Source organism: Helianthus annuus, chromosome 2, assembly GCF_002127325.2.
Source record: "Helianthus annuus cultivar XRQ/B chromosome 2, HanXRQr2.0-SUNRISE, whole genome shotgun sequence".
Lineage (NCBI taxonomy): Eukaryota > Viridiplantae > Streptophyta > Magnoliopsida > Asterales > Asteraceae > Helianthus > Helianthus annuus.
In genome coordinates, this window is record NC_035434.2 from 166230315 (window position 1) to 166241901 (window position 11587).

The following is an 11587-nucleotide window of genomic DNA, read 5'->3' on the forward strand; positions in this document are numbered from 1 at the left end:
AAAAAAAAAACAAAACTAGGGTTACAAAATCAAAACTTTTAACTTACCGTAAAGTTCAACGACCTGATCATTGTCAAGACTGTTACGAACATACCATCCATCATCGTCTTGAGACATTGCTTCTGCTGATCGCCTTTGATTTGTGCTAAAAACCCTAACTGTGAAAGAAGAGGGACAACCAGTGCGTTTATGAGATGATTTGAGGGGTTGGTATGGGATATAAAGAAGGGAATTGAAAGGGGTGAGAGAGAATGACCATTTTACCCTCATGTGCCTTGCACATGGGGTATTTTAACTGAGAATTCTAACCTGGTTTGGCTTAAAGGACAAAACTTGCAAGATTTAGAAACATAAAGGACACCGCCTGACAACTTTTTGGCTAAAGGACAGCGCCTGAAATTTGATGTAAAGATAAAGGACAAAACTTGTAATTTACTCTTAAAATAATAAATAAATATTAAAAAATGAGAGAGATAAAGAGAGTTAAGAGACGAGAAAATTAAGTGATTTTAATTAAACATACTTGGCTAATGTCAATTATACCATTTTAATCTAAAAAATGATCAAGGGTCAAGATTTGTTCACTCAGTTCACTCTTGAAAAGTTGTTCACTCTTGAACCTAAACATATATATATATATATATATATATATATATATAGGGAGCCGCTAGAATGAGAACCACCTCGAGTTGTAAGAACCGCGAGAACTACACCCCACGGAGCGCCGTTCGCCGCGATTTTTTTTTACAAGTAGATGTGTGCATTATAAACACGGCCGTAAAAAATCACGGCGAACGGCGCTCCGTGGGGTGTACTTTTTTACACCTCAAGTTTGGTGAAAAAAAAAAGAAAAAAGAAAAAAAATTAAAAAACACCAAACTTGAGGTGTAAAAAAGTACACCCCACGGAGCGCCGTTCGCCGTGATTTTTTACGGCTGTGTTTATAATGCACACATCTACTTGTAAAAAAAAAATCGCGGCGAACGGCGCTCCGTGGGGTGTAGTTCTCGCGGTTCTTACAACTCGGGGTGGTTCTCATTCTAGCAGCCCCCTATATATATATATATATATATATATACACGGTTAGGTTAACGTATAGTGGCTCTTATCGTACAAAATGTACGCGATCATCCCAGTCGTACGATCTTGTGCGAATTCACTATTTAACATGCGATTTTTGCTGAAAAACCAACATGCGAAATTGCTTTATATACCAACATGCGATTTCATCATATTTACCAACATGCGAAATTGCTACAAAAAAACAAACATGCGATTTCATCAAAAATATCAACATGCGACTTCCAACATATTTTTTTATAGCATGCGATTTCACGATATCGTACGAGCGTACTATAAGCCCTATTGTACGTTACACTTTTTGTGTGTGTGTATATATATATATTATATATAAATGTATGGGTGAGTAACTTGTAAAAAAGGTTGGGCAGGGCTTCATACGGCTAAAAGCCGTTACCCAACGGTCAAATGTTTAAAACGAAAAAAGCGGTTCACAACCGTTTTGAATTAGTTTGGTGTGAATTGATGCGAAAGAGAAATCAGTATGAGTCAAGTTGAGTAACAAGGGAGGGGAACTGGTCTTGGACTGTCGGTTTGGATACAAACTGGAACTGGTTTGAGGGCTACCGGTTTAGAATCGGAACCAGTCCAGGCCAGGTTGTCGGTTTCAGTTTCCGAATTGTTTTTTTTGTTCTTCTCTAATCATAATTACCAACACATAAATAATCGTATTTTGAGTTGTTATGTCTAATGAGTTAGTAACACGTCGTGTTCGGGTTAACTTGTTTAATTAAACGGTTCTTGTATGAATAAACATGTTTAATTAATGCCACGCTATTTAATTAAACATGTCAACCTACAAACCTTTTTAATCATTTTCTACAACTCATTAACCTAATTAGCAAGTTTAAAAGTTGATTACTACTTGTGAACGCATTTGACACGTTTAGATAAATTGGTTAAACAAAATTGTGTTTGGGTTACATATGCTAAGTGTGTGCTTTTTAGGATTGATGTTTTTAACATGAATAAAACACAGGGTGTGCTTGGATTGAACAATTCGACCCACACACTTAACATGATTGACGTCCGTAGTCTTTTTCTTGTTTGTAGCAAGTTAATTTTCTCTAATAAGAAGTAACTCAAAGGTTGTAACTTTTAAACATTAATTATGACACCCAATTTAATATGATGTTTAACTTTTAAACATTATTCTAAAAAATGGACGGGACCGTTTGCGCAACAGGTCCAATTGAGCTTTTTTAGTTCTCTTTATTTGGGCCAGCCAGATGAACCCGCGAACCAAATTAGTGGTTGGGCATAATTTTCAAATTATTTTTACTTTTTTCCTTAAAAAATCCTAATTATTAGTTACAGGCTTTATATTAAATTCATTTATTTCAAACTATTATGTTGTTAATAGTGCAGATTTATATAAAAAGATAAAATAATTTAATATTTGATTTAGACAATTTCAAAATAACGGGACATCAAAATCATAATCATGATACGTTTACCAACTATCTCGATGTAAATTCAAAAGTAGTGTCTACTTAAAAATTAAAGAAACCCAGAAAATCCTCAGATTTAAACTGAAAAAAAAAAGTTTATAACATTTTACATTTTTGTCGTGTAAAGTTGTCTAAATACAACTCAAATTAAAAGATTAAAATTTTTTTGTGTCAAAAGTAGACCGGGCCAAACGGGGCCCAATGTATAAAAATAACAGCCCAATACTTCGAAGATGCAAATACCATTTCAAATTGTTGTCAAATTCAACAACAGGGCCAATAGTCCACTTCTTATGGGCTTTTAAGGATGTGAGTCATGTGACAAATCTAATTTGATAATTATGGGTTTGAGTTTAGTTGTAAATGAATTTGGGTTAACCTTAGGTCGAATTTGAGATTACGTTTAGCTAAACGGATCTTGTATATCACAAGTTTTAGGTTGTATCGTGTTCGTATTCAAATCTCGGTCATACTCTTCTGCATTCATACTAATTATACAAAAAAGTATTGCATACAATTACTTTTCGATACTTGTTGACGATGATGATTAAAATCGGGTATTAGGCGCAAAAGGATCGGAGGAACTCAAGCAGTACCACAAAACCGACTATGTTATATGTTAAAGCAAAAAACATTAGAAAAAAACAGAAAGGGTTTTATTTTTTAAGAGAAGAAGGAAGCTTGCTTAATGGTGTAAAGGACTCAAGTTATTCAAGATCGACTTGCTAAAAACTCTAACCAAACCGTGCTTTAACCTGGTGGAGCTTATATTGGGCAAATAAAACAAGTATCAAAATTAAACCAGGCAAATAAAACATATACGGATCTTTTTTTTACTCTCAAGTGAAAAAATACAAGGCAAATTAACAAAGAGTTACATATGTTTTATTTGTGTTGTTTAATTTTTAAAAAATTAAGCATTCATGTGTTTGTGTGAAGTATAGACATAAAACTCATTTAAGTTGCAAGAATTACAAAACCCTTTGTAAAATTTATGTATCAAATAGTTTTTTTTTTTTTTTTTTGTTCTAAAAAATAGGGTGTGTAATATATATATTTTTGAATGTTTTGAGGAAAAAAACTAAAAAGCATCGAGTAGTTTTTCAATAAATAAACAAATGTAACAAAGATGTACATATAATTGTTTAGTAGAAAAGGCTGTTACACATCTCTTACATATATAAATTATAAAGCCTTTTCATTTAAATTACTCGGCGCTTTTTGAGGTTGTTTTTTTTTTTTTTTTTTTTTTGCTTCAAAACGTTCAAAATATATAGGTTACATGCTCTATTTTTTTTTTAAGAAAACAAAAAACGGTTTGTTACATAAGTTTTACAAAGGAGTTTCATAGTTTTACAATTCAGAAGTTTTTCTTTTATCCTTTCCCTATATACACACAGATTGAAACACTTGATAAAAATTAAGAGCCTTAATAAAGATAAAAGCTTTGAACAACTCTAAGAAAACATTTAATAAATTTGGTTGAATAACTCTAATAAAACATTTAATAAATTTGGTTGAAGTTTGCCATTAAATGGTAAATAAGTATGGCTCGAACTTGAAAAATTACTCAGAGTAAGCTCGGACTTTAGATAAAATTCGAAACGAACAACAAGCATTCTTGTGTTAAATAAGCTAAACTCAAGCTTGGACAAATTGAGCTCAGCCTTTTTTTTTTGAACAACAATGGAACCTTTATTCAAACACATTAAGGGCAAACGACATATATCATATAAAAAGATGCAAATTATAAATAATTAACCCGTTTGTTGATAAAAGTGTTTCTCGAAGGATCGCGATTTCGTATAAGATCTTAAAAGATCCTCCTGTCTTTCTTTATTGTTTTTGTTACATTTTTACATATTTTATATTATTATTATTTTTTACTAGGTTATTTATAATATTCATTTCTTTTTCGAAAGACGGAACCATGTGCGTCATGTAGGGATGGCAATCAAATCCGAACCCGCTGAGTAAACCCGAAACCCGACACATTTGAGACGGGTTTAGGAATAGTTTTTATTTTTTCCCGGGTTTGGGACGGGTTTTGGATTTAGTGATATACCCGTTTACCCAACCCAATTACCCGATAAAGTGTACTCGTTTACCCGATTATATACCTGATATAATTTCTTTTATGTTATTAAATATGTATATATATGATACATCCATTTTTACACATATAGGTATTCTATTCCGTATACATTGTAGTTATTTGATATATATTTTTATAATGACAATACAAAATGTAACTGGTTAATAGCTATCCGATAGATACCCAATGGGTTTTCAGATGAGTATACCCAACGAGTAATCTTTTTAAATTAACGGGTTTACCCGAAACCCTCGAGTATACCCGATACCGATGGGTATTTACCCGCTAGAAACCCGACGGGTTTTGGGACAAGCTTATCTAACCGGGTTTAGGTTTGGGATTACCTAAACCCGTCCCAAACCCGACCCATTGCCATCCCTACATGCGTGTGTGTACATATGAATATATGATTTAACATTTTAAACCAACTTGTATTAAGCCCCCGCGTTGCGGTGGGGGCGTAAAACCGTGACAAATAGCACCAAGGCCACAACACCGCTAGCGATCACCAACACTGAAGTTGCGACGTGTTATGCGGAGAGATTAGACCGAAACATAAAACATAGAAAATAATAACTAAGTCGATTTGGGACCCGTGCGTCACAATGAACTTATCAAACAGAAAAAATCGACGATCATAAAAATGTTGAATCACACACGCACATTGCGTAATGTTAACTCGCAAAGTTTAGAACGAAGCGTAAAACAAAACGTAAAAACGTTGAATCACACATGAACGTTGCGTCGTGTTAACTCGCAAAATTTAGAACAAAATGTAAAACGATCTTTTGCGAAATATGAAAAGTATAGGGTACCAAAGTTAAAAGTAAAAAAGTTCTTAGGTTAAATTGACAAAGATAAAAAGCTTTGGGGTTAAAAGTAAAAAAAAAAACAAAATAGTTTTAGGTTAACAAATATCAGTCAATCAAGAACTTTGGGGTTAAATTGACTAAGAACTTTTGAAAAACTTTGAAAAAACTTCTAAACTTTGAAAATCTTAACAAATATCAGTCAATCAAGAGCACAAAGGCTCTGATACCAAATTGTGAGTACCAAATCAACTTTGGATCACAGTGATAATGATTGACAACCACACAAACATCTATTGATTAGGTGTTTGAGTGACAAAAGTAAGAAAACAAGTGGAAGATGCAGAATCTTGACTAAGGATGAATAAACCAATGTAGATTTGGAATCCCATAATGTAACATAATCAAAGAGCCCGAATATCAGATCAAGCACAAGAAATCAGATGAATAAACACTTGAATATCACAAAATAGCACCCTAGTCCAAGAAACTTGGAATACTAGGTTGCTGGTGCATTGCATGTATAATCACTGACTACCTAGCGTAATTATTGTTAAAAGTGATACTTTTATACTTCAGTTTTAATATCTCTAGTATTGTTTTATAATTGTTATTAAGATTTTTTATTGTTATATTTCAAGGTCTGGTCTAATAACGAACGAGTTGTGGGCTGAATCGGAAGCTGAATAAAAGCGCTGCTTAGAAGATTGGGTTTAGAGACTGAAGATTGAAGGCTGGGCTTAAGAGACTAAAAATTCGTGTGCGGTCATTTTTTACTCCGGGTTACCCGGAGTCCGTTTTACTTCTGGATCTCATATAAAAAGGCACCTTGGGAACATGATTACTGGCGAACTGCGTTTTTATTCTCTCTGTTCGTAGACATCCTTTTTTGGCGATTTAGGGTTTCATTCATGTATTGAATATCTTTGATTAACTGATGGCTTGTTAGATCGTTTTATATGCAGATTATCATATTAATAATATGCAGGTGAAAGGAGAGTGGAGAGATTTTGTTGTACAGTTCATATTCTTCTGGTGGTTCATTGTTAAGAGTTAATAAAACATCTGTTTGGTTATAGTCAGTCTCGATACCTGTTGTTTTGACATGGTATCAGAGCTATAATTGCTCTTAGGGTTCATTCCGATCATAATTTTTTCGCTGCAATCTGATTCAGAGTTGTTATTTGGGGTTTTTTGTCTGATTTCTGGGTAGTTGAATTACCGTCGTTATCAGATCTTGAAAGTGTCTATAAGATTCATTCTGTTGTCGGTTTCGGATCTAAAAAGAGCGTGAAGATCCCTTCTGTTAGGGTTGTTCTTGGGTCAGATCTGTTAGGATCTGAGAAGTTCAGAAGATATGGTGGTTCTAATTTCGGTTGTTCGTGTGTGAAGAACTGAAAGCCTAATATTAGGGTTATTGTTGTTGAAGGTTTTGAAGGGGATTCTAGTTGGTCCCTGTATTCCACCAAGGTTACAGGATAAACTCACGGGATCGTTGGTGCGGTTTCTTCTGTCAGAATCTTGTAGCTCTAAGTGAAGACTACAAGGTCTGATTGCTTGGAGTTATACGCCTCAGGTCGTTTTATTCCTTTCTTGAACTTTTATTTTCTGTTCTTGCATTTAGGCATTACTGTTGATGGACTAGTTGGGCCGATGTTGATTGGGACACAGGATGGGTACATCTTGTTGCATTTTATTTGCTATTCTGGTTGTTACTTGTTGTATCTGTGTTTTAGATTGGTCTAGGTCTGTCGGGCTCCCTTGATAAGGCTTGCAGAGGCACCTTGAGCGATGAACCTCTGATCTGGTCCCTGTCAAGGTTTCGCCCTGTTAGGGTCTCTTGTGGTTTTGTTTTGATTACAACTTTTACACCAGGTTTATTTTTGCTAACCTAATATAAAAGTTTCATGTAACTCAGTTGAGTTTGGTGAACTGTTATTTTTGGTTTCTAATTGCTAAAGGTAACTTTGAATAGTTGTTTTGTTTTATATCAAACTTTTGCAGTTATTTAGTTTTTTAAAAAAGGTCGGATATACTTTGGTTAGTCTAATTCTTACAAAGTTGTTGAATGTGATCAAGTGATGTTCAAGAACTAATAATTTGTTATGATCTATAGTTTTCTAAATACATTGTCAGGTTGTGATAGAAAGATAATGCCAAGATAAGTCACCATGATATTATACTTATATAAGTGGTTCGGTTTATCATGTAAGTCTAGTGATATGGTCAGACTGGTATAATCAATATTTTTGCATGTGGCACTTTAGTTGACTACTTATTGTGTGAAATTGCAGTTATGGAAATATTATCAACATGTTTATTATTTGAAACTTCTTTGGTTGTTTTGTAGTTGGCTTTATGACCATTTGTTGTTTAAATAACGACTTTGGTTGATGGGTAGTAATCTTTGAATTGTTTTTGTTAAGTTGTTATTAAGTTCACACATGGCCCGAATCTTTTTGTATTATAAGGTTTGGTATAAATGACTAAATTGTCAGTTATGAGTTTTTGGTTAGTTATAGGTGTTAATCTTGTGTCAAAGAGTTAGTAATAACAATGTTTTTTATAAGTATTTTTACGAACTGTTATTACTGTTTTGTCAAACTATTTCCAAAGGGCTATGTTTATCCAAAAATATTAGTCTTGTTAACAAATATAGTCATTTTTTATTGGTTCAAAATATTTTCTATTTGTTAGAGTGTTGTCTGTTATTGTCTTATTTGGATATATGATCTTGGCATCTAGCACATTTGGTTTTCATTGTTGTACCTTGTAATCACAATTCAGTAGATTCTTAATTTGGAATCCTCGGTTTATGTCAATGTTGATTTAGTGCTTAAGGTGTTTGTTTAAAAAATATGGCATATTTTGCTAATTTTTGTGATATTTGTTAATCAAAGAACATGTTTATGTTTCAAGCTTGTCCTATATATTGCATTCAAGGATTGTGGAAAGGGATTTGATGTCCATATGTTATTACAAAGGTTGTTTTTGTTGAGTGTTTAAATGGTTTTTTGGTCTGATTTGATCTTGTAAACTATTTTGTTTTGTTGTTTTATTGTTTGGTGGATATCACTAAAGAAAAGTTGTGTTTTTTTAAATGTAGAAAGTCTGCTTTATGATCTAAAGAAATTGGAAGAAGTTCATGAATAAGTTCAATTGAACACTTTCTTTCTTTTGAGCGGCTTTCTCTCGAGATTTCTACATATCTACATAGTTGTTGTGCTTAGATCTTGTGAATCACATTCGCGTTGGCTCTGTTTCAAATCTGAATTTGTAGCATGGATTATCGTGTTGATAATCGGTGATTGTAGTGTGTGTATGGAATCTTAGTTCTGAGAGGTGTTATTGTTTCTCTTCAGAGCGTTATGTTCTCTAATGTCTGTTGTTCTCGAGCGTATTCACTTTTCTAAATCTAGGTTATCGATTCATGTTGAATCTGTGGTAATCGTTAGGTTAGAAGTTTTGTTATCTTAGTGATAATTAGTGTTTGTTCATGAGGATGACTGTTCTTTGTTTTTTTTTCACTGGTCTTGGATTCTTCATGTTTTGAGTCTGACCGTAGTGAGGTTTGTGTAGGATCATTGTGTTGGTGATCTTATTTGGTTCTTATTCGTCTTTTTGAGACTTCATCGCCGATCGTAGTGATGTTAGTTCACTGGTCTAGGTGATGCTTTCTTTTTCTTCCACACTGTTCTAGGGTCGTTTGTAGATTCTTCGTGTCGTCGAGTCTAGTCCCATTAGATCGTAGTGTTGGTTTCAATCTGTTCTTTGTGGTTGTTATCTGATGTAGAATTATGTAATTCTTGTTTCGTCAGATTAGTTGTGAATCATGTGATTCAGTATTTTGTGATTCATGGGTCGGTGAAGGTAAAAGATCATTTGATTTAATCAAATGAATTTTTAAGTTCTTCACAAGCTTTGACATGAATCTTCTTATATGTTGTTTAGGAAATTATTTCCTTGTACTTGAGACTAATTAGTTAATTGGTTTTGAGTTATATAGAGGTTTTGACTCTTCTTTGTATCACATATGTTGGTCCTAAATGTGGTTGATGTTTTCTGATATTAAACTGTGTGGTTCGTGAATTTGACCGTATCATGATGGTTTGTTTGACCCGTATCATTCTGTTTCTTTATATAGACTTGTTATGTAGTTGCACCGGTTTAGAGCTGTCTTTGTTAAGTCTGGTAAAGTTCATGCTATTCTTGTTGGTCTGAATTCTTTAAAGTCATGTGACTTTATATGTTGTCAGATATGTGTGTATCTGTTTTTATGTTATGCAATCATATGGGCCGTGTTATTTTAGATATGTTATATGATTGTTCTTTTCTGTGATGATTACAAAAATTATGTCGTCCCTTATGAAATTCTTGAGTGTATTTTTAGTCAATGAGTACATGATTCATATTTTTTTTCAGACTTGATTCTCAATGTTTCTAAGGTCTATGACTCTTTGGTTTAATCATTAAGTGTTCTTGTGTGATATGGCTTATGGCATGAGTATTTTTGTATTCGGACGTGATGCACCACTTAGTTTCATAACCGACTGTTTGGAGATCTTGGGTGGGGCCATGGTGCCTTCGGTTATGCTTGTGTAAAGGGGATTTGACATCATCAGGAGCTTGTGATCATTTATGTTCAGTGGATGAAACAAGTTCACAAGAATATGAAGCTAACAGTGATTTACTGAAAGCTCTGGCAATATTTGGAGCAGCTGTCACAGGAATAGTTGCAATTAATCATTCATGGGTGGCTGCAAATCAGGATCTTGCAATGGCATTGTTGGTTGGAATAGGGTATGCTGGCATAATATTTGAAGAGTCACTTGTGTTTAATAAACGTGGAGTGGGTTTACTGATGGCGGTTAGCTTGTGGGTTATTCGGAGCTTTGGAGCCTCCTCAACTGACGTAGCTGTCGCAAAGTTAATGCACGCATCAGCTGAAGTTAGTGAAATAGTATTCTTCTTGCTTGGTGCAATGACAATAGTGGAGATAGTTGATGCTCATTGAGGATTTAAGCTTGTGACTAACAATATAACCACTCGCAAACCACACACTCTCCTTTGGGTGATTGGTTTTGTGACTTTTGCTCTAAGCTCGGTTCTTGACAACCTCACATCTACAATAGTCATGGTTTCCTTATTGAGGAAACTGGTACCTCCATCAGAATACAAGAAGTTACTTGGTGCGGTGTTGTTATAGCAGCAAATGCAGGTGGAGCATGGACTCCTATCGGTGATGTAACAACTACAATGCTTTGGATACATGGCTAAATATCCACATTGCCGACAATGACGGGACTATTTGTGCCTAGTGCAGTTTCTCTTGCAGTGCCTTTGGCCCTCATGTCCTTCTCAAGAGAAGCTGATGGCAAGGGACAGAACACAGTTGATGTTTTGGCTTCTGAACAAATGGCGCCACGTGGGCAGCTTGTTTTTGCAGTGGGAATTGGGGCATTAGTGTTTGTTCCAGTTTTCAAATCTTTAACGGGCTTGCCTTCTTATTTGGGTATGTTGTTTGGGCTCGAGGTTCTGTGGATCCTAACTGATGCTATCCACTATGGGGAATCAGACAGACAACGGTTAAAAGTACCACAAGCTTTATCCCGTATTGATACTCAAGGAGCTCTTTTCTTCCTTGGGATCCTTTTATCTGTCAGTAGCTTGGAGGCAGCTGGGCTTCTTAAAGAACTAGCACATTACCTTGATGCCCATATTGCCAGTAGTGAATTGATTGCAAGTGCAATGGGGATGCTGGGTTCACGTCTGGGCCAGGACACAGCTCGATGTATCCGTCAAGTGGGCTTGGTTCAACTTGGTAAAACCATTTGCTTAAAGATCATTCATACATGCATAAGTGTTTAGATAACTAGTCTGTTTGATATTAAAACTGAGGGGGGATGTTAAAAGTGATACTTTTATACTTCAGTTTTAATATCTCTAGTATTGTTTTATAATTGTTATTAAGATTTTTTACTGTTATATTTTGAGGTCTGGTCTAATAACGAACGAGTTGTGGGCTGAATCGGAAGCTGAATAAAAGCGCTGCTTAGAAGATTGGGTTTAGAGACTGAAGATTGAAGGCTAGGCTTAAGAGACTAAAAATTCGTGTGAGGTCATTTTTGACTCCGGGTTACCCGGAGTCCGTT

The 11587-nt window shown here is 34.7% G+C and overlaps 1 pseudogene; it reads left to right on the plus strand.

The window, feature by feature from the left end:
- The first annotated feature begins 10186 nt into the window (after nucleotides 1-10186).
- LOC110899920 lies at nucleotides 10187-11303 on the plus strand (annotated as a pseudogene).
- The last annotated feature ends 284 nt before the right edge of the window (nucleotides 11304-11587 follow it).